General features: G+C 39.9%; 1 protein-coding gene across 1 annotated transcript in view; it reads left to right on the forward strand.

The window, feature by feature from the left end:
• Positions 1–27026, forward strand: part of MEGF10 (multiple EGF like domains 10) — a 973700-nt gene that overhangs the window by 236212 nt on the left and 710462 nt on the right. The gene's annotated exons all lie outside the window — the stretch shown is intronic.

Consider the following 27026-nt stretch of genomic DNA (forward strand, 5'->3'; position numbering starts at 1 on the left):
CATCAGGGTAGACCGGATAAAACACCGGGAGCTGACCCTTAGACATGGCTGGATTAGAAAGTGTTTCTCTGTGAATGCCATTTGATGTATTCACTTCATATTTTCTTACATTAGATGGTTTGTCCTGGTAATGCTGTGTGACATGCTTCTTGACTGCATGCTGTAAATAATTCATGATCAACGCTGGGAGCTTGCTTGGTCACTTACAGGTTTGTCCCACACACCCTTATTCATGTGTTCTAAACCTAACCCTACTCCTGGTCCTAACCCAACCTTACACATTAGGATATTAAACACATTCTCCCTAACATTAACACTAAACAAGCCACAGAAAAAACACACACACACACACACACACACACACACACACACACACACACACGCACACACGCACACACGCACACACACACACACACACACACACACACACACACACACACACACACACACACACACCCAATGCCAAAACCTTTGTTATAAATGAAAGTTTCAGCATTACAGGTCACTCTCACTTGCATAACATTTTGATACGGCATGCTTGCACTATTCCTGCACTCTCAAAACATGCATCCGACCACTTGTAACTCCAGAAAAAGCCTTCACCAACTGAACACTCCACCTCAAATATGGAACATACACTAACATGTACATGTGCACATGCAAATATATACTCCAATATATACTACAAGGACTTCAAATTGCTACCACTTCTATATAGAAGACTAAATTACCCAGAATTCATTCCTCTCCTCCCATTCAGTACAGATACTTTTTGAAGTAATGTGTATTGCAATTCCTAGTGTTTTTCTGATTCCGTACAGATTAACATAGTTGTGTTACAGTGATACCTATACATACTACCCACAGTAGTACCTTCATACCACCCACAGTATTACTATTTTGATACACGTTTGTACTACCACGCACTACACATTTTGATGACAAGCAAATTGCATAGAAATGTTACTGTCACAGTAGCTTACCACTGATGCCACAGCATGAATTCTGCTGCTATTGTTTTACTTATGTGTAGAGTGCTGTCTACACTGAAGCAGCTTTACATAATTCAAATCTTACATGCTTAATACTATCTGCTTTGCAGAATAATTTTAAGATGCTTATATATGATATCCAGAAGCAAATACGCTTCTGAACTAGTGATATCTTGATATCTAGTGATATCAGTAGCAGTTCTACTAATACAAAATTTTAAATTGCAAATAACTTGTATGCACTTCCTACCAGCATCCTGTAGAAAAGAAGATTAAAGTATAATGTGTGACCACTTCACACACCTTAAAATTATTCAAAGGGGATTGTACAGTCCTAGAATAATGCATGTCTATACTACCATGTGCTACATGTCCTGGCAATATCCAACCTTCACTGACAGCATATTTTTTTAGATCAGATCATTGGGTGCATTTAATGTTCCTTCATCCCTTGCTTCTGTAGAGCTTCCACTACATCATCCATGGATATTTCCCTAGGTCAGCCCATCCCATTTTTCAGAGGAAGCGAGCTCAGAGATAACTGAGGCAGCATTTTGGAATGTTTTTTAGAGGCTGTGAGTGACGATGGGGAGTGGTTCCTTCAGAAATGTGATAGAGTTGTCTTATTCTCTAATACCCAAGTCCCAGGGATCTGATATGTAACAATTTCAAAAAGTTGAACATACATTATTGTCATACACACACACACACACACACACACACACACACACACACACACACACACACACACACACACACACACACACATACACAATGTCTGAAATGCCTTCTGTATGTATTTTGGTGTTATGTCCCTGATGTGTACCACAAGTTGAGCTAGTACAGATCCTCAAATCACCTCCTTCATATTGAAGTGGAACCTTCCACTGCCGATCCAGTCCTACCATCTCTGACCATTATACCACACTGACCCCAGTTCATCACTGTACCTTTCCCACACCCATGATCCCTCCATTTCCACATCTCACCTTATTTTAGCAGCACCTGTGCTGAATGTAGTACTAGGTTCTATGTATCAGATGGCTATCATGCTGTAAAACATACATTACAGCTCCTGGTAACATTACAGGATGCATTAGCTGAAACAGTGATGCCAACACTGTAGCTGTCCTCCTCACTGTACATGCACGGTTGAAAAACGAATACCCTCTTGCTTGAGGCACTGTCTTGTAGTTAACACTCATGTGGCCCTGGACTGGTCTGTGCTGTTACTACCACATGCATGCAAAACACAACCTTTCTGGAAAACTAATGTTCAGAAACTAGGGAAATATAACTCTCAATATATTTATTTTAAGATATTTCAAATGTTGTCTGCTGTAGCTACCTGTGCATTATAAAAAATTATCAAAGGTAGGGAAATGGGATTTTAAGAGTCCCACCCAAATACCATATTACTTAATCAGCTTCCCCAAAACATCTTTACTCCTCCTTCTTCATACTTTACCCTACATAAAGCAACTGTCTCTCTATCTTACTACAACCTGTAAAAACTCGTACCTGAACTAATAATGTACATGTAATTTCTTTTCAGTAGATATGTAGCAAAGATGCTGAGAAGGAAACATCACACACACACACACACACACACACACACACACACACACACACACACACACACACACACACACACTCACACGCCTAGGGCTGTTACTTTTTGGAGAAGCAATTGTCCATAAAAAAGGATGACTTTTCTAAGTAAAGACAGCCTTAAGGTACAGATTTAATGTGTTAAAATAGCTAGAAGTGGTTTCTCACCAATTCACTATAAAATATTTAATCTGTTGTAGGGCTTTTTCTCCCTTGTATACAATTACAAATCAACTCATTGTAAAATATTTAATCTGTTTCAGAGCTTTTCTCCTTAGGCCTCCACTAAAAATGGGCTTTTGGCTCAGTCAGACTTTCCCAGTTGCCAAAGGACAAACAAACTCACAAATAAAGAAATGAATATTTATTTTATGTTCTGTACTTTGAAGAAACTCTTGTGTGGACATTAAGAAATAAATAAAGAAAGAAAGAGAGCTTGCTTCCCAGATACAAACTGAATTCACATTTATATAACTTTGTCTATTTTTCTTCAATTTCAAAATTCATTTATAAGCTACCAATAGCTAGTTTCAGTTATCCTTTTAGGCAGTAATAGCTGTAGGCACAATTAGACTGTAATTAATATTTTTTGAAGATCTCTTCAACAATTTTCATTTGAGTTTTCCCTATGAATGGGTGTGTGTTTTCTGTGTTTAATTATCAGTATATTTTAATTAATTTTAAGTAACGTATTATAGTATTCATTTATAAAAACTTGGCTTGCTGATATTGGGTTGTATAAGGGTTAACTGCACAGATATAGTGAACTAATCCATCCTTTGAAAGAGCAAGGAGACTGGATGCAGGGACATTAAAACAAGGAACTGAAGAATATAGCGGTGGCCAGTGTAAAAAACAATGACTTGAAAAAGGTAAATGAATAAAACTGAGTGCAAATTCATATTATCACTAAAACAATCCATCAACCACTTTTGGTATTATAATAATTATTTTATTGTAATTGCCATGCCTGCTGTGACACCCCCTGCTCTGAGCCAATGATCAAGGAGTCTCAATCCTCACCACAAAACTGGTGAGGGTTGGGATGTTCACTTAGAACAAAACAATAGATGCACACAGTATTTCCATGTGAAGCTGTTTGCACCAAGCACAATCTTCCTTAAGAGTACACAGTCCTTTTCTGGTGCTGGGTTTCCCCCTCTCTCTCCAAGTCCCAAATTAGACTCCCCATTGACACAAGTATAGAGTTGCATCCTTAGCAGGGTGTACCAAGCCAAGTCCTCCACCACCTTCTTTGTGAAATCAGTATTCTCAGTGTCTCTGTTCCAAGTAGCTGGCACATACACTCTTTGAGATTTTATTTTCACACACACACATACACACACACACACACACACACACACACACACACACACACACACACACACACACACACACACACACACACACACACACACACACACACACACACACACACACACCTGGGAAAGGCTGGCACAGACTTACTCACTCTACTACCCTTTGCCCAGACTATAAGGTAATTACACTGCCACCAGCCAGCTACTCTAAGGCTCTTACAAGGGTATCCAATTATACTGAGTGAAATTAATACTAATAACAATGGTAATGCTGACCAAACAGCAAGGCTTTCAGGAGCAGCCACAGTGTCACCAAATAAATATAAGTACTCTCAAAGGTTAAAATATTCTCTAAAAGACCAGCCACAGTGAAAAGTTTAAATATATTTTATAATAAATAATAAAAGAACATGAACTTACTGACTATCTATTTACAATAAACACCAGAGTTTCAATCACAGGGAATATTAAAAATAACACAGATGGAAAGGTTCACACCAATACAGAAAACAAAACTTAACTAATCTCATTATATTTTTCTGATTGATCTAAAGAATTACTGTCCCCTATTTCACTTACTAGAGCAAGGCAAGATGAAGTGGGTGAATGGTCCTTCTTTGTTAGGTTTCACAAACTGCTTTGAGACTTCTGTCTCATCTAGTATAAAAACATTATTTCAGTGCTGGATTACAGAATGATATCACATACATCCGGTCATCTGACTCTGGTTCCCACACTACCCCCTTTGCTAGAAACTGAGCCAGAATTTAGCACATGTGTGTTACCATACGTACAGATAGAGCTTTGCTGAGATGTGTTACAGCATCCAGAAGCTATAAAACCATTTCAAAACTTCCCCCCTTCCAGGGTAGCAGTTAGTTCACCCCTAAGGACAGTACAGTAGGATTTCTAGTCCTGGTTTTCACAGCCATTTTGTCTCTGACTGCAATCAGTACTGTTAGATAACAAGCTTTATGGCCTTGACCAGGTAATTTAATTTCAGATAATTGAGCGTCTACTGTGGAGACATGCGTGAATGGGCGTACCTTCGTTGAAGGTTGTGCATTAGGGCCGGCAACTCAGCACATAAAAATCAACTGCCAATCATTAGCAGACCGGAGTTCCGCTGTGGTGACCCCAAAAAGCCGAAAGACACAACAACAACAATAACTATTTTTCAAAGTTAGCTGGACTGAGATTAACCTCCTCTCTTCCAGTATCCTGTGTTACAATATATTCATTTCAATAGTTACAATACAGTCTGACATACAGGTGTATTTCTTTTCTGTCCAGCAGGACCTACTGTTGGTACATTTTTAACACAAGCAGCTTTACAAATATATTTTCAGCACAAGCATCTGTACAAATCAGTTTGATATACAAATGACATATAACTCTTTACAAAACTCCAGCTAGCTATGCTAGCATATGTTACACATCTACTGCCCTACTTCTCTTGGCATAGCTGGCAATACCTCCCATCATCACACTGGTAGTAAGATGAAACTGCTGCAAGTATGAAAGTAAAGCGATATAAACTGAAATCTGCTATGTACTGACTAAAAGTACAACACATTTCAATAAGCTGAGTCATTTATCTGAATAATAACTGTGCACAGTGCTTTCTTCAGCTATGTCCACACCTCAGAGGTAATACACTACAATATGCCAAACTAATTGTAAATGGAGCTACATATACAGAGACAGAAGATATAGCAAATCTACTTGGCCAACACATTTAGTTCAAATTTTACCCCCTCTCCCCAGTAACCCCCCCCCCCCCATAAAATACCCCCAGCTATCGCTAGGGAACACACTCCAAGACCAAGAACACTGCATCAATAGGCCTCAATAATTTCACTGGTTACCACAAAACATGATCTATCAGGACTAGCCTCCAGACATGCATCATGCCAAGTGAGTGGAGGACTGCAACTGTTACTCATCTGCACAAGGGTGAGCCATCTACAGACCTGGGTAACTGCAGACCTATAAGTCTGCTAGTCTCATATGCAAAGCTAAGAAAAAAAGTGTTCATAGAAGTAATGAACAATAGCATATGAAACCTTCGGTCACTAAAGCCAATCCAGTCTGGTTTCATCAAGGGCAGGTCATGCCTAATTAACCTAGTGGACTTTTTTGAGAAAGTCATCAAAGCAATGTATGAGGGGAAAACAGTACATATTTGTTTACTTTGACCTGGCCAAAGCATTTTAAAAAATACCCCACTTGGGCATTGTTGACAAACTTACAGAATTGGGTATAAACCCCTATATCACCTGCTGCATAGCCAGCTTGCTCACAGATAGGATCCAAAAAGTTAGGGTAGGGGAGTCTGCCTCCACAAAGAGGCCAGTCACAAGCAGAGTCCCTCAAAGTTCTGTGCTGGGGCTGCTCCTGTTTAACATCTATTTTTCTCTGAGGTCAAGGCCAATGTCAAGAGCCTCACACTCAGTGCCAAGAATTGAAAAGTATCCTTTGGGAAAAAGACTACCACAGGAAAACCACCACATTAGTAATGCACCATTAAGATTAGACCCAGTAGTCAGGGATTAGGAAATGCATGAAGACAGTAACCTGGCCTTTGACCATCATGTGTCTTTAGTGGTAAGGAAATCATCCTGTGTTGAGCAACTTATATGCAAAGGTAATCTATGTCCAAGGATGTCATTGTTCCACTGTACTCGGCCCTCATTAGACCAGTCATTGAATACAACACCCTCTTTGATATGTACCTGACCAGGCATATGCAACAACTGGAGCATCCACAGAGTTTCCTCTTAAACAACAAGTCCTGCACAGAATCCCTCAAAGCCCTTTCCTGGTACTCTGTATCCCACAGATTGCTGAGAGGAGATCTATGACTGGCCTACAAAGAATGTTCTGATCCTGCACTGATGAACCTGTTGCACATCCACAAAACAAATAGCATTAGAATTACCTAATTTAGGGACTTAAATGTTGCCTGCAACATAAATAGGACATGCTGGAGTGACAGATATGTGTCTCAGAGACTACCCCTTCTCATGAACAGGCTTGCCATCCATGCCAAGCAGAATTCCTCCTTAATCCAGTTCAAGTGTAACTTGGACAAGTGAATGGGGAATGAGACATTTACCCCTGGTCAGGCACCTATGTCTCTAATAGATAGAGGCAACCTTTAATGCATGACCATCCATGCTCAAGTCTACATATACCCCATGAAACCACCTTAGGGTATTAACCTGCTCAATACATTTGGGAAGCATAGCTTGGCTTAAAAAGGTTCCCCATGGGTTGTTAGTCTAGTAATCACCTATGAAGCTATGAAATGTATTTAATAAGATAGGTGATTGCTGACCAAAGACCATCTTTGGACATGCGTTATGTTTGGGCACCGGGTTGCTTGGAGAAACTGTTTTTCTTACTAATAAAAGTTTATGCTATGATTTATTTTCATTCACCTCCTAGTTTTTGCAATAAGTGGAGTCTTAACTTCATTTGTAAGCATATGAAAATGCCAGTCCGTATGCCAGACATGCTGTATTACACAGGAAAGGCTGCTACAGTTAAGCAGGAAAAAAAGTGCCATTGTACTTGACTTTGGTATGCAGTTCTGAATACTGCAGCTTTGAAATGTTGAATAAAAAGAGCAGGCAGATTGGAGATTCACAAAAATATAATTCAAGGCAAGAGACATAATTGATAGCTAAGAAACCTGAAGGAGGGGAACACATTCAAGCTGAATGGGAACAGTGACATTGATGACATGTTTGTGGACAACATGGACCTAAAATGCATACAGAAAGAGGTTTGTATCCGGAGGTCATGAAGGAGGACACAACATGAGGAAGCAAAGTAGCACTACATTGATTAAGAATAAGAACAATTTCAGGGGATCCTTCCTTCATTTCTTTTCTTGTCTTGTGTTGTCGTTCTTTTGTGCCCGGACCTTCATTGCTGATTTTTGTTCTTTCCTTCCCCTACAGATCTGTTCATTCTTCTCTTAAACGAGTAGCAGAATTGTACCATATCTCTCGCAATAGGCACACCCTCCATCTCAAAGGAGAGACTGTCCTTGGAGTGAGCACCCCCTCTTGAAAGGTGAGAGTCATGGAGAAGGGCCTCATATTTCAGCTGGGATGGGGATTTTATTGTGTGGTATTGAAAGGGGGAACCCTAACTGGACAGGTCCATGACATCATACACAGCATCGTATGCTATGTCAGCTCCTGCCCCCCCCTCCCCCACACACATACACACACAGACACACACTGTTCAGCAGTTGGCAGTAATCCTGGTATTACCCCTCAGTTTCCACTGGGGGTGCCTTAATCACAGGTAAAAGCCTAGTTACAATGGGCAGTGTGGCATTTACCACTTGTTTCCATCCTCCAGGCCTGTTTCTTACAGTTCCTGTACCAGTAATTGAATTGATGTCTTCTAGAACATAGGCAAGTCTGTATCCTTCTACCTCACAGAACTGGACTTGGTCCTTTTTTTCTACCAGAACTCTATACTCCATAGAATATGTGTGAAAAAAAGATACCCAAGAAATGCACATTCATTCAGGCATTATGGTCTCTTAGATGCAAGGTAGGAAGGAAGACTGACATCTGTCAGAGCTAAGAGAGGGCTGTAGTCTGGGAATCATTTATAATGTGAAGTCACATCACAATAGCTAGGATTTACAGACTTTATCTGCCAACATTCTCCTGCTTCGTTGTTAAACTTTGTCACAAGTAAATGATCCTTCTGAAATCAACAACATCTCTATCAGGGAGTTGAAAACAGTTACACACAGAGCTCTTAGGTAAAATATTAAGAGTATAAGCTGCAGAAAATGGGTGTTCCTTCATCCAGCCTTCTCCATTTTACTTTATGTTCATTGAAGCATTCATCCTTCCATGTGTGTTCCCTCCTGTATTGTTAATATCACTATCCCTATAATCCCTAAATATGTCAGCACTTTTTTTCTATCTTTCTTGTTTGAAAGCAGGATGAACAGGGCTGGGATACTCATGAAATTAAATATCGTTGCTTTGCATATAAGATAATTGTAGACTGTTACTAAGAAGGCTGAACATTAGCCTACAGTGTCCAAGTGCTTGACACAAGTGATAAAACATGTGCATGTCTGGCCATTCTGAGAGGTCAAATGAATAGCTGTGTGTGTGCATGAGCTTTTATTCATGTGCATTTTTATGTATTTGGTGGTTAGTCAAGGTTATGATGGAAGGGTGGAATTAGTTACCAGTGGGCACTTGTGAGGGGGTTAGCTTAAAACTTGTGGAAATGTGATAGAGGAATGTTTAGTGTACATGCTTGTGTGTGTGTGTGTTTGTAGGGATATGTTTCAGTGATGTATGTCCTTATATTGTGTCAAGGTGCTGTGGTGGGAGATTTATTTAGTACATTAACAGGTGAGACTCAGGAGGTCCTTGCTTATGGATAGGTGCATAAAGCATTCATTTTTGTTGTGTTATGACAGTTTTTTTAGGGAGATGAGTAGTGTTTTGACTGAAAGTCTGTTGTGGTCATGGTTTCTTTTTTTTCATTTTTAACTTTGTACCTTTTAAGTTCAGGTATATATACAACTATCTACTACCAATAGTTTCACCACAGGATTTACTGTCTTTAGTTGCCTAGACTTAAGAAAATTTTTTTTGTTTTTATTTTTCTCTTAGACCTCTAGTTATTTAATGCTATTTGCAACCTGTTGCTGTGATTTTAAGTGAGAAATTAATTTCTTGTATTGACTTAGTTGGCACCTTGCCTAGAAACTGCAATGGGTATGCGCTCAAAACATCTAATTATTCTAACTTCCCTTTTATATGTATCAATACCTTGATCCGATGTCTTGTAGAGCAGTGCAAACTGTCCGAACAGTGTTCAGCTTAACCCATCTCTCAAAAGCAGTATTTCTGGATGTTATTCCCTTACTATATCCTTTTAAGTGTGAGGAACCATTCTTATTTAAGAGCAGACAGTTTTGAAAATTTCCTCAGATGATATAATAAGCTATCATTAGAAGTACTATCTCCTACTCCTGTTACTATCTGTTGGTATGAATAATCCAAGCTTCTCTGTGTCTGGAGAAAACAGTATATTAATAAATAAGTCAGATTTCTGAATCCAGGGGTTATAGTTGAAGGTAATTTGGTATGATAAGGTTCTTTGAGACTTAGAAGGCTCAGCGGCGCTTTTGTCAAAGTCTTTGTTGAAAAATTACAACCTTTTTTTTATGTGAAAGAAACAAAGGTGCTATCTAATGTTAAAGCCAGTCACGTGACTGGGTCTGTCACTACAGTTGTTGTCAAACATTACTAATCATAAAAGAACAGTAATCCAGATAGTTGCAGTTTTGGTTTAAATTATTTAAAAACATGTTTAATGTAATCAGAATTCCCATACATTTAGTGACTGATTTTAGTAAAGTAAAGTAGTGTTTTCATTTGTTTTTAGCCTAGAGTTGTGAATACCATTGGGTTCAGCAGTGTTTACCTTTGTGCCACAGCAGTGGTGGAGAAGAAAATAAGTGTGAAATGTGTGGCAAATGGAAGACATCTGCAAGCTAAGACAAAGCCAGCTTACAGCATCCTGTTTCAAATCTGACTTCCTAGCTGTGCCCAGCTGTGTAATTTAAGCACAGCATTAGGAATCTGTTGACTTAATGTCTGGAACTTTAATTTACTGAGAATTTCTTGGGCTTTCACTGCCAGACTTGGGGGACATATTTAGGAATGATTAGCACAGAACTATCCTTTGTTGGATCCCATGATGAAAATAAATAAGCATACCTTTCAACCTCTTAGCTCTAGAAATCTGGATGAAGCCTAAAATAATGGGAGAGGGACAAAGGCCCAAAAATAGGGGCAGATTTTAAATATAGCTGTTATTAACTTAGAAAGTTGCTAGAATAACAGGATTTGAGTTAGCATTCATTTTCTGAAGGATATCAAGTCTGAAACTCATATGTATGTCATTATTTAGTGACTTCAATCCCCAGTGGTTTGCCAGAAAACCACAAATTTTAGGATGGAGAGGCCAAAAATATGAGGCACAAATTTTGACATTCTATGAAAATTTGAACAGCTGAGAACTATGTAAATAAGTACTAAAGTTAATGAAATAAATACCTCAGAAAAACTGTCAACACTGTAGTTGTATATACATGTGTGTGTGTGTGTGTGTGTGTGTGTGTGTGTGTGTGTGTGTGTGTGTGTGTGTGTGTGTGTGTGTGTGTGTATATATATATATATATATATATATATATATATATATATATGTGTGTGTGTGTGTGTGTGTATGTATAAAAAACACACCACTGTAGTTGTATATACATATATATATATATATATATATATATATATATATATATATATATATATATAAACACACTATATTTGTGATATATAATGATGAGAAGGTGTGTACTAAGCCATTTCTTAACTTGATTTTTCATCAAGTTGCAGTTTGTTATGATTTGCTGATATCTTGATATTTACGTATCCTAGGACAGAGAGAGGCAGTAAGTATCTGCTGCTAGATTCTACTTTAAATGGTGCTTATTATTCCAGTTAGAAGACAAAGAGACAGATATAGCTTGGAAACCTGTATGCTGTCTGTTAAACCATTTTAGGTGGCAAGGAACAATAGTTCAGCAAACATGATTCATCTCTTTCCAGGCAGCTGAAATATTCTTATTGGAAGCCTGTTTGTTTGCTATGCCTCTCCTTAATAATAGTCATGGTGTACAAGTCATGAGTTAGATCACTTTGTACATCCAAACCTGCCTATACAAAAAGAATTACCAATAGTTGTGAAATATGGCCTTTCAGGCTGTGTCCATGTGTAACATGTTAGAAGTTTTGTGTTTCCACTGCTAGTGTTAATCACTAGGGCATTTTTGCTTGCAGAGTGGTAGAGATTGCAAGAGCTGCAGGTGGTTTTGTTGGGGTGGGGGTGGGTGCTTCCACTTAACCACCAGAAACAATGATAAGAAAGGCAGAGGCTTCTCCCTTACCAATGGTCAGGCCTGATTTAGAAACATTTCTGACTAAGACCTGAAGAAACTACATCCTGCTTGAGTGTACAGCACAGCATCAGAATGGAACTGTGTCAGCCAGAGCCAGCGTGCACATTCCTCAGAGTTAGTTCTTAATCACATGAAATGCCATGCACTGAGCCTAAAGATTGTGATAAAAGAAAGGTTTTATGGACCTGGGATGTAAACCTGCCTTCATCAAAGCTGGAACCCTGTCAGTACAAAAATACAGGGAAGTAAGGGGGTTCAGACTTCACCATCCTCACTGTTCTCAGACAAAATACTTAAAACTGATTGCATGAATGCAGACCATGAGGTGCAGAACAAACAAAGTTGTTTCAACATTTCTGGCTGATGTCTGAATCCTAGTAAAATGAGTTATCTGGACTTCTTTATTACATTACTGACTGTACGATACTCCCTTGGTGAATTGTACAAAAACTGCTGCCATGATAACTGGCATACATGATCAATTAAAATTCCAGAAGTTTAGGGATTCTGTGTTTGCTTGGTCAGCTAGTAACTAAATTCAGTGTAATAAAAAATGCATTGTTTTGCATATGTTGTTAAATAATAAAGAGTAGGTACTGTTATTGTGTTATTAACCAGCTGTTGTCAATTGCTGACCATTACAGGGACCTTGGCATCTGAATGGATTGAAAGTTTGAATTCAGCATCAATCCTCAGTTAGTAGCAAGAAAACGGACCTCCACAATACAAGTTATTCTGAGAACTTTTATATCCACAAATCATGAAGTCATGATGCCATTATATAAGTCCCTGATAAGAGTACAAGTAAGAACGTCAGTGCTTTTTGTACTTACAGTATCAGTGACACACAAAGGTGAGAAGAAATTCAAAAACACTTTACCAGAAGCATTCCAGATGTGAAATTAATGCCATAAACACTCAAAGGTTCGCTTGAAGTTCCAAATGAGAGAAAAAGACCAAAATGCAAGTGAAAATTCCAAAAGTTTAATCCAGGGGTGAACACGTAGCCCCCATGGCCACCCCCTTCTCTTGCTTGTAAAATTCACCCTGAAAATACATATAATTATTCTTGAGTATAACCTCCATAAATAATAGGCAGTTTCTGAATTCATCTGCCGAAAAATTACCATTTTCTCTCATACTTTGTTCAAGCCATAAGAGCCCGATATCATGTGGTATTGACCCAAATAAATCAATGATATCAAGGGTAATAAAAATAATATTATTGAAAAAAAGGTTGGTCTTCACTTGTCTGAGGAAATCCCAAGAATCCATTACCACATTGACACCCTTGTTGCATAATCTTTTTAATTTAACGTCAACATATTTGACTAGGGAAGTGGTAGTAGAACCTTCAGATGAGACAATAAGACGTAATGGTGGGTCGTTGGAATCCTTATGAACCTTGGGAATACCAATTACAGAGAGCACCCTAGGATTTTTATTTATCAAGAAATTATATGTATCAACATCAATAGAATTTTCCAGCAATAAATCATTAAGTATTAAGTTTATCTTAGCTTTGGAAATATTGACTTCATTAATTGAAGCTCTAGAATACTTCAAGGTGTCCTGTAAAGTTTCCTTCATCTTAGATTCATAAGTTATGGCATCCATTAAAACAGTACCGCCCCCCCTTATCTGGTTGCATAATTCTAATGTTTTTGTTGTTCTTTAAGGAATACAGTAAGTTGTTCTCATTCCTAGAGAGGTTAGAATAAACTTTGTGTGTGTTGATTGTATTTCTAATTTCACTTTCCATCACCTTCTCTAAATTTTTTAACTGTGGGTGAAGAGGGGGGTTAAAAACACTTTTTTCTTAAGTTGGGAGGGAGTGTAAATATTGGGACTGGAATTGTGAAACAAGAGTCCCAAATTTTGTTTTCGTAGAAACAATTTTAGGTCAACTATTGCCCTGGGGATACTAGCCTTCCTCAAAGGAATGTATTTGAAACCCTTTGTGAAAAGCTGAAAGTAATCTAGGGAAATGTCCAACGAACTATAGTTAAGAATTTTATATTGATAAATTCAAAAATGTTACCACACTGTTTTATTTGTGTGTCTATTAAGTTTGTCTTCAGTAATTCCTTCTGTAATAATTGTGGGGGTAATTGTAATGAACTGGATTCCGGTTGCGAATCCGGTTGGATCTGTGAAGGGGGGGAAATTGTTCTAAAGGAATATCACAAAAAGAACCATCCACATTGTTATTCTCTACCACTGTTTCCCTATCCTGACCTATATCAAGGTTGTCATTGTCTTGTCCCACAAACTCATCTCTGTAAACCTTGAATGGTCTGGGTTTGGGGTATGCAGTCCCTAGCCTATATTCCTTTATATCTCTCTCCAATTTGTTGGCTTTCCTTTTCATGTTGTTTATACAGTCCTTTTCAATATGTGAAAAAATATTATAATAATTAGTTTTCTCAGAATCCACGGTAAACATCAAATCATTAATAATGTTGACATTAATTGAATTCATTTTAGAAATAAGGGATGCCCTAATTCTGTCATTTTCTGCTATGATGGCTTTTACCATATCCAAACCGCATCTATTGAAAATTTCTATCAGCTCTTTGTGAAAAACAGAACCTAATTCAACTCTATTGGGGTATTTACAAACACGTAATCCCTTTGGTACAATACCCTTGTCTAAACATTCTTGTAAAAAAGCAGTATCACAACCCAATCTTTTGTATTTATCTAAATAAAAATACAGTGTGTCGAGATTTTCTCTATAGGTTTTAACATCTGATTCAGCGTTATTAGAATCAGGGGCTGCTGAATTCAAAGAAAATTATTTGTCCAAAAAACTGTTAAAATCTATAACTTTGGACTGGTTTGAAAAGTCACCTTGTACTCGTGGTGTACGCTGTTCGCGTTGTAAGCGTTGTTCCTTGGGAGCCCCAGGCATTCCGATGTATCTTTCTCTCTTATCCTCAGAATTACAACGCAATAGTTGTGGTAAGTCATTGAAATCTATGTCTGGTTGTTGCGAAGTTGACGGACCGGCTTCAACGTCATTAATCCACGGTGTAGAACCAGGAAGTAACTGCTCCAGTTGTGAGCGGTTACTCAATGCTGGTAATGCTCGACCTGTTGCTAGGGAGACGATAGAAACACATGCTGGTGTCAATAGTTCCACTAGCTGGGAAAGTTGACCAATTACTTTCCTAAGCTCGCCTTTTTCATTGTAGGTTGAATCATTGCTGGTCTCCGCTCCAGGAACCTCGGCCATCTCGTAACTGAACCAAAAACCAAACACAAGGAGATGTAAGCGAACAAGCTTAACCAAAAACACTCAAAGGTTCGCTTGAAGTTCCAAATGAGAGAAAAAGACCAAAATGCAAGTGAAAATTCCAAAAGTTTAATCCAGGGGTGAACACTTAGCCCCCATGGCCACCCCCTTCTCTTGCTTGTAAAATTCACCCTGAAAATACATATAATTATTCTTGAGTATAACCTCCATAAATAATAGGCAGTTTCTGAATTCATCTGCCGAAAAATTACCATTTTCTCTCATACTTTGTTCAATCCATAAGAGCCCGATATCATGTGGTATTGACCCAAATAAATCAATGATATCAAGGGTAATAAAATAATATTATTGAAAAAAAGGTTGGTCTTCACTTGTCTGAGGAAATCCCAAGAATCCATTACCACATTGACACCCTTGTTGCATAATCTTTTTAATTTAACGTCAACATATTTGGCTAGGGAAGTGGTAATAGAACCTTCAGATGAGACAATAAGACGTAATGGTGGGTCGTTGGAATCCTTATGAACCTTGGGAATACCAAATACAGAGGGCACCCTAGGATTTTTATTTATCAAGAAATTATATGTATCAACATCAATAGAATTTTCCAACAATAAATCATTAAGTATTAAGTTTATCTTAGCTTGCCATACTCAGGAAGGCTGTCTCATCTTGGGTTATGGGGTATATAGGATCATAGGAAGTTACTAAGCTATTGGCCTCGAGGCTCTTATAAGCCTAGCCAAGAGTTTAGCCCATGTTTAGACAAATCAGCACCCAATACCCCTGTCCAGCAGGGACTCAGGTGGAATCCCAGGGATGTATTTTCTATTTCCCATCCAGTTATCCAGGTTGTGCTTAAAAATACATAAAGAGGTACTCTGCTTGATGTGGAGAAGGAGTTTATTCCACAGATGGGGGAGTCTCTGGGACACAAAATATGTCACAGAGGAAAGGGTGGCTCATTTTCGGCTATGGGGTGTATATCACAGACTGTTGGGAAGGGATGTAATCTAAGCACGTAAACGTTCTAAGGATGAATCTCTTTATGTCACCTGTGGGTTAAAACTTAGTACAAACTATTTCCCTATTAGAAATAGGAAGTATAATACCATTTTTAAAGAAAGTTTTCATGAACAATAGAGTGGTTTTTGTGGAATAAATTGACACATTGAAAGAAAACAAGCTAACACTTTATGCTATTTCAAAATACAGATTGATTCAGTGTTTGGAAAGTCTGGTTTCTGTGATTCACTGTTTGGTGATATCTTGTTTAGTAGGTGTGTTTATAGCTCACTTGGAGCAGGATATAGAATCCATGACAAAATTGTATAACATACTTGAAACTGTTTAACCCTGAACATTGAAACACTAAAGGTGGAGGAGTGTCCATATTCACCAAGGATATTCATACCTTCAGGCTAGTTGCCCAACACAATGCATCTGAAATTCTCCAGGTGCAACTAACACTAGGTAAGACTGCAATCCAAATTGGAGCTTGCTACAGATACCCCACCATACCCCAAGATTCTCACTACACCTTCCTAAACATACTGGGAAATATTATGATACAACCAAACACCCTAATACTAGGTGATTTCAACTACCCTGCAATTGGGAAAACTACTCGAGTACCAACTCCTTTTCCCAACGGTTCTTAGAATTCATAAATTCCAATGCCCTGGATCAACTAATCCATTGTCCCACCAGGGGCTCCAATATCCTAGACCTGGTCATTAACAACATGGGAGATAGATGCTCCACACCAGTGGTCACCCCCTCATTGGTCAGGTCTGACCATAAGCAAATCACCCTTGACATCCACATCCCACCCCCCAGTAAGGAAACCTCCTTAAAAAACTTCTCCAAAGCCAACTTCACAACACCCAAGCAGACGGGATCTGGAAGTTCGACTGCAGAATCCTACACTAAGGCACTGTACAAGCACATCCACTCATACATGAATCATACCATCCCAAATAGAACCAAGATGCTCTTCTCCAAAAAAAGGAAGCCAATCTGGTGGACCCCTGCTATAAACAAACTATACAACAGAAGGAAGAAACTGTTGCAGAAAAGAGGAAAATCCCAGGATGCAAAAAACTCCCTCACCAGCCTCAGTAAGAAGCTGAGATCCCTCATAAAATCCTCAAAAGCTAGTTACGAAAATAAAATTGCCAAAGATTCCAAAGACAACCACAAGGCATTCTATAGTTATGTCGAGAATCTAAATGGCAATGCTCAGATCTGCTCTGAACTACAGCGGAATGGCATTAAATATACTGATCCCAAGGATATTGCCAATATCCTGGCAGATCGATTTAGTGTCAACTTCACTCCCCTTTCACCCCCTAAAGGGCCCATCTCAATACCAAAAGATTGCCAAATTCCGATAATCACAGCCACACAGGTAGAAACAGCACTCTCCAAAGCTAAGAATACAGCATGCATAGGACCAGATGACATCCCAGGCTGTGTACTACATGAACTACAAAATGAACTCGCATCCCACCTAAGTGTCATGTTTAATCATAGCCTCATCTCAGGCTTCGTGCCCACTGAGTGGAGCACAGCTACAGTTATCTCGCTCCACAAGGGAGGATCCACCTTGGATCCCAGGAACTACCACCCCATCAGTCTGATAAGCCTGATCTGCAAGGGCATGGAAGGCATTATCATGGAACTTATAAACAAAGACATTGGCAACCTCCAGACACTGGACCCCACCCAGTTTGGGTTTTTGAAGGGCTGATCTTGTCTCCTGGATCTGATTGACATCTTCGAGTCGGTCTCCAGAGCTGTGGATGAGGGTAAGGAGGTCCACACAGCCTATCTGGACCTCGCCAAGGCCTTCAACACCATCCTCCACTCTGGAATCACAGACAAACTTACTAAGCTGGGCATAAATCCCTATGTCACTCGATGGGTTGCCAACTGGCTTACTGACTGAACCCAGACTGTAAAAGTAGCCGACTCCAAATCCAGCTCCAGACAAGTGACAAGTGGAGTACCTCAGGGTTCAGTCCTGGGACCACTCTTGTTTGGCATCTACTTCTCTGAAGTACAGGCCAAAACTAAGGGACTCTGACTAACAAAGTTTGCAGATGACTGCAAACTGGAAGCCATTATTGAATCCCCAAATGATGTGGCTATTCTACAAAAGGGCCTTACAGAAACAGATGCCTGGTGCCAGAGCCATGGGCTCAAGCTTAATGCCAAGAAATGTATAGTCATCCCCTTTGGAAAAAAAACATGTACCCATGAACTACCACATAGGTGGCAGGACAGTAAACATCGAAAGTGTGATGAGAGACTTTGGGACACAAGTGGACAGTGGTCTCACTTTCGATAACCACATCGCCACAACAGTCAGGAAATCCTTCTACGTGGCACACCTCATCACTAAGGGCTTTTCATCCAGAAAAAAGGAGGTCATTGTCCCACTGTACTCATCCCTCATTAAACCCATTATAGAGTAAAATGCCCCATTTGGTATGTACCTCACAAGACATCTACAACAGCTGGAAAGGCCACAGAAATACCTCACTAAAAGAATCACAGGCCTAAAGCAGATGCCATATGCTGACCGTCTAAAAAAACTCCAGCTATACTCTGTGGCATATCGTCTACTCAGAGGTGATCTCTGCTTAACATACAAGGCCATGTCAAACTCTGAGCTGTTGGACATGCAACACTTAAAGAAATCCCAATCCCTCAGAGCCACACACTCCAGGGATCTAAACCTTATCATCACAATGAACAAAACATGCTGGAGGGATAGGTTCCTGACCCAGAGGCTCCCCATACTCTGGAATAGGCTGCCCATACATGTCAAGCAGAGCACCTCATTGGCCGTCTTCAAAAGGAACCTTGATGATTGGATGGGAGATAGGAAATTCACCCCGGGGAATCATGTCAGTCACCCTGCTAGACAGGGGCCCAGAGAAGTAAATATTGTGGGAAAAAATTTCCAGGGAATTGTTATGGCTAGGCTTGCCGATAGCCTAGTACTAACCTATGAACCTATAACATCATAACATTGTAATGAGGCCATCTTTACCAAATTTACTGGCATCGGTCATACCTTCTCACCTTTTCCATTTAATCTTTCCTTAGAATGTCCAAATTAAAATGAAATTCAGCCTCTGATCTTTACCTTGTGGGCCAGGTCATAGCTAAAAATGGTCCATGGACTAGCCTACTTAGCCAATTAACGAATTCTAAATAACCAGATGTGTGTTATGTTCCAGTTGAAAACATCAAGTATATGAGGTTGCATGGCTGATGTTCTGCATCACACTGAAAATGCATAAAATAGTCCTTCCTCACACCTTTACTGATGTGAGCCCTTTTAGTCAAATGCCCAATTATAAATTAAATACTAATATGATGGATATTGTTTCTCTTTGCTTATGCATTTGTTGTCATTCATGGATGAGGTGGATAAGTGTTTTAAAGCAAGCCTAAAATATATAGGTAATTAGCTTGTCACAAGAGGCTTTCAGGTGTGAACATTAATCCAGGGTAAAATTCCTTTAAGCTATTGAAAATGGCTTTCACAGGTGGTGCAAACACAGTTTTAACCTATGGACTGGAAAGAGCATTGTAAAAAATGTTATTGTGTCCATTTATTGCACCTCTGTTATTGGCTTGGATTTTCCTGACACTTTCGTGGTTCACATCATGGAAAATACTGTGAAAAACCTTGTACTACAAACACAGTACAACTTTGCTAAAGCTATCATGTCAAAGCTTCTCAGGCACAAGAAGAGTCCAGTTCTTTTTTTTTTTATTTTTCAGTTCTGCAACCTTGAGACTTATGCTGATAAAACAATGGGTATGTTTACTGCTTCCTAACCTGTTGGGTACCACATTATGTCTCTCTCATTGGCTCCATGTAGAATAAATCTTGCTGGTCATTTAAGTTGTGCTGTTCCCAAGCTATACCTTATTACCTCAAATTTGTACCTTGATACAGCTGAGAGATGCCTTTGCTAGTTACATAATTACTAAATAGTTTCAACTGAAAAAGAAGTTTGGAAACTGGGATATTGTTGACCACTTCCCACCACTTTATGGGAATTTTTATGTACTAAATGGGGGACACAGGATGCAGAAGGCAAATTGATACACTTCTTCTCACTTCAGACTCATTTTGTGACACTTTGTGTGGCATATCGTGTAAAACTGTAAACAAGTAGTTAAGGACTAACCTAGTAATTTTAGTTAAACTGAAGCATAGTATATATATATATATATATATATATATATATATATATATATATATATATATATATATATATATATATATATATTTATATGTATATATATATATATATATGTGTGTGTGTGTATGTATATATATATATATATATATATATATATATATATATATATATATGTGTGTGTGTGTGTGTCTGTATATTTTTTTTTTGAAAGTGATGCTTTCATAGTTTGACTTTTAAAGATTAAATCTGTGTTTGCCCAAACCTTACTTGGATAGAAGGAAGTTTCTCTGTTCACCTGTGAGAGAGGGGAGCTTTGAGCAGCCTATCTGTCCATGGAGGAGTGGCATCTGCCCAGAAATTAGTAGTTTATTGGCCATTTTGGGCTAATTTCTATCTCTTTCATTTCCCTGCTATAAAACCCACATTTGTGAGGTTTTTGTGCTTGTATACAGCTCAGCAAGCTCCTGCCTGGTGCCCTGCAGAGTTCTACAGCAGCAGAGAAGCAAAAGAGAGACTTTGGAGTAATTATCATTTTTCTGCATTTTCTTGCTGCCTTTAGCTAATTCCGCCTAAAATGCCGATTTTTTTTTTTTTTTAGAGTTTCTGTGATTTAAAAAGCTTTTTTCAGCTACATTTTGCACTTATTTTACTGCCTGCACTTTAACAAAGTCATTTTTGTTTTTAAATTACCTGTTTAACTGTTGTAGGCTATACACTCAAGTGTGATAGCCATTTCTGTGCATTTAAAGTTTTTTTTTGATTTTATCTGCTTTATTTTCTGAAAAAAAAAATACTTGTTTTCCTGCCTTTCTAAGCTAATATAGTCCAGCTTTCAGGTTAGTGCTGAATTCAGGCCTGTGTTACAAGTTTCTGTGTTTGCCCATACCTTACTTAGATTTAAGGAAGTTTCTCTGCTCACCTGTGAGAGAGGGTAGCATTGAGCAGCCTGTCTGTCCCTGGAGGAGTGGTTTCTGTCCAGAAATTAGTAGTTTATTGGTCATTTTTGGGCTAATTTCTATCTCTTTCATTTCCCTGCTATAAAACCCGCATTTGCGCAGTTTTGTGCACCGGCAGCGCCGGTTAGCTCGGGTATAACTATTTCAGGCTCCACAAAGTCTTCTCTTCAATTTTTCCCTTGGAACTAGACTAGACTTTCAACTTAAGGACTCAAACCATTCACTTCTCAGCCCGGGACTTGCTCAAAACTCATAGCAAGCACTAATAAACCTTAGCACTAGACCCCCCTGTACTGTAGAGAAGGACAAGGCTCTCTGTTCGACCTTACCAGCCAATCAGTAAAACAGTTCACTGTACCTATCCAGGCATGTCCAAAGGGCAGTTTCAGGTGTAGTCTCTGGTCCAACTGGTGACTCTAGGCATTTTGAGGCAATGTTACAACTGCCTCATGTACACAGGCAACCCTCTCCTCTTACCACCAAACACTAATACATGCGAGAGATGCAATTATGCAGCCAAACTGGAAGCTAAACTCTCTTAACCCAAGACTGGACCAGACATTCAAGAGGAGAAGGGATCTATGTGCATCACACCACCAGTCTCACACAGACCTATGAAACCAGCACTGGCAAAAAACACACATAAATACACAAAAACATACTTGGAGGCTCTAAATAAAAATCTGCAAAAGCAACAGAGATCGCCAAAGCAGACATCCAAGCAAGTAACCTCCACCCCCCCAACACAAACCATGAAACACATACTTCACAAAACCAGTATGCCATGCAATCACAGCCCTTAAGGCACAATAAAATACCCAACACACTAGTAATAGGTGACTCTATAGTCAGGCACACTGACATCCCACTCACTAGGCTGAACAAGGAGAAGGTTACTGTTAGCTGCCTGTCGGGTGCCAGGATCCGCCACATAACACAAGCGCTCAGGTCACTCCAGAACATGTACAAATACGACTCTGTCATTGTCCATGTTGGTGTGAGTGACCTGAGCCGTACCTCCCTGGATTACATGAAAAGAGACATGGAAGAGCTCTATGATCACATAGCCCAGGCCGATATGACCCTGACCTTGAGTAGCATCTTGCCCTCACCAAGAATGATACCACGGTATAAAGAAAAATGATCAATTTCAACAATTTGCTAAGCTTCTGGTGTCATTCAAAGGGGATCCAGTGTCTGTCAGCCTGGGATGACATGCTCAACAAGCCACGCTGCTTCACTAGAGACGCCTTGCACCTGTCACCCTTAGGCTTTTGAATACTGGCCAAGGCTCTTGCCACCCCCATAGTGCCTTTTTTAAGCAAGGCTCAATAGACAAACCCACCACCACAAGTAACAAAAAACTGAGGGTATTGTTGCTCAATGCCAGAAGTCTAAACCTCAAAATGCACCCACTCGAGCCACTTCTCAGGATGGAGAAAATCGATATGTGCAGTAACAGAAACCTGGTTTAAGGCTCCAGAGAGCCCCCTAGCACTACCAGGCTACAGCTCATACCATACATTTCGGCCACAAAACCCAGACCGAAATACAAAAGGTGGGGGCGTATCCATATTCATCAAGGATACCCACACCTCCAGGTTAGTAGCACAGCACAATGCTTCAGAGATCATCCATGTCCAACTAACAACGGGCAAAACTGCAATTCAAATTGTAGATCGCTACAGATCACCCACCATGTCCCAGGACCCCCATTCCACATTTATGGAAACACTGGGAAACATAAGCGTCCTACCAAACACCCTGATATTGGGGGATTTCAATTACCCAAACATTAACTGGGAGAACTACTCAAGTACTAACTCCCTTGCCCAACATTTCCTAGAATTTATAAACTCAAACTCCCTGGATCAACTGGTCAACATCCCCACCAGAGGTGACAACATATTGGACCTGGTCATCACCAACATGGGCGACCAGTGTTCCACACTGGAGGTCAACACTTGGCTGGTTAGATCTGACCATAAACTAATCACTCTGGATATCTACATTCCGCCCCCACCCCTGGTCAAAGAAACCACTGTGAAAAACTTTTCAAAAGCAAACTTCACGTTACTTAAAACTGAGGTGGAAAGTTTCAAGGCCTCCATGCTAAAGGATAAGGCTGCCCAAGCTGCAAAATCCTTTACTAATGCACTCTACGGGTACCTACAAGAATGCATGGATGCTCTCCCAAACAAAACCAAGACTCACTCCTCCAAGAAAAGGAAACCAGTCTGGTGGACCCCTGCCATAAACAAGCTATACAATAGAAGGAGGAAACTAGTACCGAAAAGAGTAAAATCCCAAGAAGGTAAGACCTCCCTGATCAGTATCAGCAAGAAACTATGATCACTCATAAAATCATCCAAGGCTAGCTTCAAAAGAAAAATTGCCAAGGACTCCAAAGATAACCACAAGGCATTCTTTAGCTATGTCAAGAATCTAAGTGGCAATCCTCAGATCTGCTCGGAGTTCGTGCAGAATGGCACAAAATACACTGAACCAACCGATATTGCCAACATCCTGACAGACAGGTTCAGTGCAAACTTCACCCACTCTCACCCCCAAAAGGGCCCATAACCATATCAGAAGAATGTAGTGCCCCTGAAATCACAATCACTCAGGTTAAAACAGCCCTCTCCAAAGCCAAAAACACAGCATCAATGGGACCAGACTGTGTCCCAGGCTGTGTCCTACACAAGGTCAAAGATGAACTAACCCCTCACCTAAATACACTGTTCAAACTCAGCCTCTCCACAGGCTACATGCCCATAGAGTGGTGCACAGCAGTGATTATTCCACTCCACAAAGGTGGAGCCACAACAGACCCTGGGAACTATCACCCTATAAGCCTGACTAGCTTGGTCTACAAGGCTATGGAGCGCATCCTCATGGATCTAATTAACAGAGACATTGGGAACCTCCAAACACTGGACCCTATCCAGTTCGGCTTTGTTAAGGGCAGATCATCCCTCTAAACCTGGTGGACTTCTTTGAGACAGTTATCAAGGCTATAGATGAGGGAAAGGTGGTCCACACAGCCTACCTAGACCTTGCAAAGGCCTTTGACAAAATTCCCCATTCTGGTATTATAGACAAGCTCACCAGCCTGAACATAAACCCCTACATCACGCAATGGGTTGCCAACTGGCTCACAGACAGAACCCACATGGTAAGAGTTGCAGGAGCTAGGTCTAACTCTAAACCGGTTACAAGTGGCATTCCCCAGGGCTCAGTCCTAGGACCCCTCCTGCTCGGCATATACTTCTCAGAGGTACAGGCAAACACAGGAGGTCTATGGCTGACCAAGTTAACAGACGACTGCAAACTAGGGGCTATATTTGACTCTCTGGCTGACGCAAACATCCTCCAAAAGGGTCTCACTAAGACAGATAACTGGTGCCAAAACCATGGCCTCACGCTAAATGCCAAAAAGTGCATAGTCATCCCCTTTTGAAAAAACTAAGTACCCACAAACTACCACATAGGTGGTAACCCCCTAAATACGGAAGACGTAATAAGGGATCTGGGGACCCAAGTAGATGGTAATCTCTCCTTTGATAATCACATTGCCAAAGTGGTTAGAAAATCCTTCTATGTGGCCCACCTAATCACAAAAGGGTTTGCATCCAGATCAAAAGAGGTCATTGTGCCCCTCTACGCATCACTCATCAGACCCGTCATAGAGTACAACGCCCCATTTGGGATGTACCTTACAAGACACCTGCAACAGCTGAAAAGACCACAGAAGTACCTCACCAAGAGGATCACTGGCCTCAAGCAGATGCCCTATGCAGCTCGACTGAAGAAACTCCAGCTGTACTTGGTTGCATACCGCCTACTCAGAAGTGATCTTTGCCTGACATACAAGGCCATGTCCAACCCAGAATTGATGGACATGGTCCATCTAAAGAAAACCATATCCCCTCGAGCCACACGTTCTAGGGATCTAAACCTCACCACAACAATAAATAAGATGTGCTGGAGGGATAGATTCCTGTCCCAGAGACTTCCCATGCTCTAGAACAAGATTCCAATCTACATTAGGCAGAGCTCCTCGCTAACACTCTTCAAAAGAAACCTCGACGAGTGGATGGGAAATAGAAAGTTTACCCCGGGGATCACTTCAATGGCTCTGCTGGACAGAGGCACAGGGGAACAAATCTAAGGGGGCGGCGAAAGCCAACACAATTCCAGCTAGGCTTATAAATGCCTTTGGGCAGATAGCCTAGTACCTAACTATGAACCTGTAATGGTTACCTACGTTTTTCACCATGTAGTACTGTAATCCTGGCAATGGTTAGGATGCGTAGAACTCTACCATTTGTGTTTTAGTTTGCTGAGATTAGTTTCATTCTACAATTCACCAGAAGAGTAACCGCATGATCTACATAACTTTGTACATTTTGACAACTCAGCTGCATGTTTTACTGGAAAGAAAATTACATTTTGTACAACATTTTTTTTTTCTGAAACAGGAAGTAATTTTACTTTATCTCAATACAGCCATCCTACAGTGGTTAGCAAGAGTTTAATTCTTCTTGAATTGTTATGAGCCACAAATATTGCATTGTCATAATAAAAGACCATTACACTTGGAATAATTGGTTATAGGTTGTTAAATGTGTACTTTTTAATATGCTCTTTTTAGTGTTCAGTTCTAGAGACAATTTATGCGAATCAGTCCCTTTTCACTGAAACACAGTCTGAGAAACCTGAGATTGGCACATTTTACATGTGGAGGGCTATGCCCACTGCTACCCCTTTACCTCATGTTACTAACTCCACAGCTGTAGCAAAATCTTGAGGTAAGTGTTAAAATAATTACTTAGGTTTGGATTACAATTCAATGAAAAGAGACTTGATTATACAACAGACTCCTTTCAAAATACGGGGCATGGTCTCTAACTCAAATAGTCATAAGGGCTATATTAGGATTATTACCTTCAGCTGAGAGCCGAGATCTCCAAACTTGAAAGAAAGGCAGTCATTAAAGCCAGGAATGCAGTGTAGTAACTCCCTTCACCCATAATTATGCTAGTCTGTAGGTGTTTAAGGCCTGAGGGCAGTGAGTTTCTGATCCTTGATTATTGGGGAATCATTTGACTGTTATAAATGTGTTCACACACAAAGATTGAATAAATTGGCTGTCATTATAGCTCATGACTGGATTATTCTGAGGGATTGGGTTGATTGCTGGAGAATACACTTTGTTGCTAAATGAACAGTGAATTGGGTAAAGATGAGTCCAGGTCATGAACAAAGCAAGATATGGTTTGGCAGTAGAGGAAGAGGAAGGAAATACAGACACTATGAGTGAAGAAGAACAAAGAAAAAGATGAAGGACATAGTTTAGAATTTAAGGAGGAATTTAAGGAGGAAAAGACTGCAGGACGGAGAAGGGAAAAAAAGGAGGTGCTAAGTAAAGGATTTAAAGGCTTAGACATAGCACTGATTGGCACTGCTCCAAGAGATATATGAATGCTACGATGGTGGGTAAGGAAGAGTGATTTATGTCTGTAAACTTGCTACAGACAGTAGGCAGACAGTGTTGGAACTTATTGTTTTAAGATAGGAAAAGAATGTGAGGAATAGAAACATGGAAAATGTCCACAATTATTGGAACAAATGACAGTTTAAG

The sequence above is a fragment of the Protopterus annectens genome, chromosome 2.part0 (genome assembly GCF_019279795.1).
Source record: "Protopterus annectens isolate FY-2018-M chromosome 2.part0, PAN1.0, whole genome shotgun sequence".
Classification (NCBI taxonomy): Eukaryota; Metazoa; Chordata; order Ceratodontiformes; family Protopteridae; genus Protopterus; species Protopterus annectens.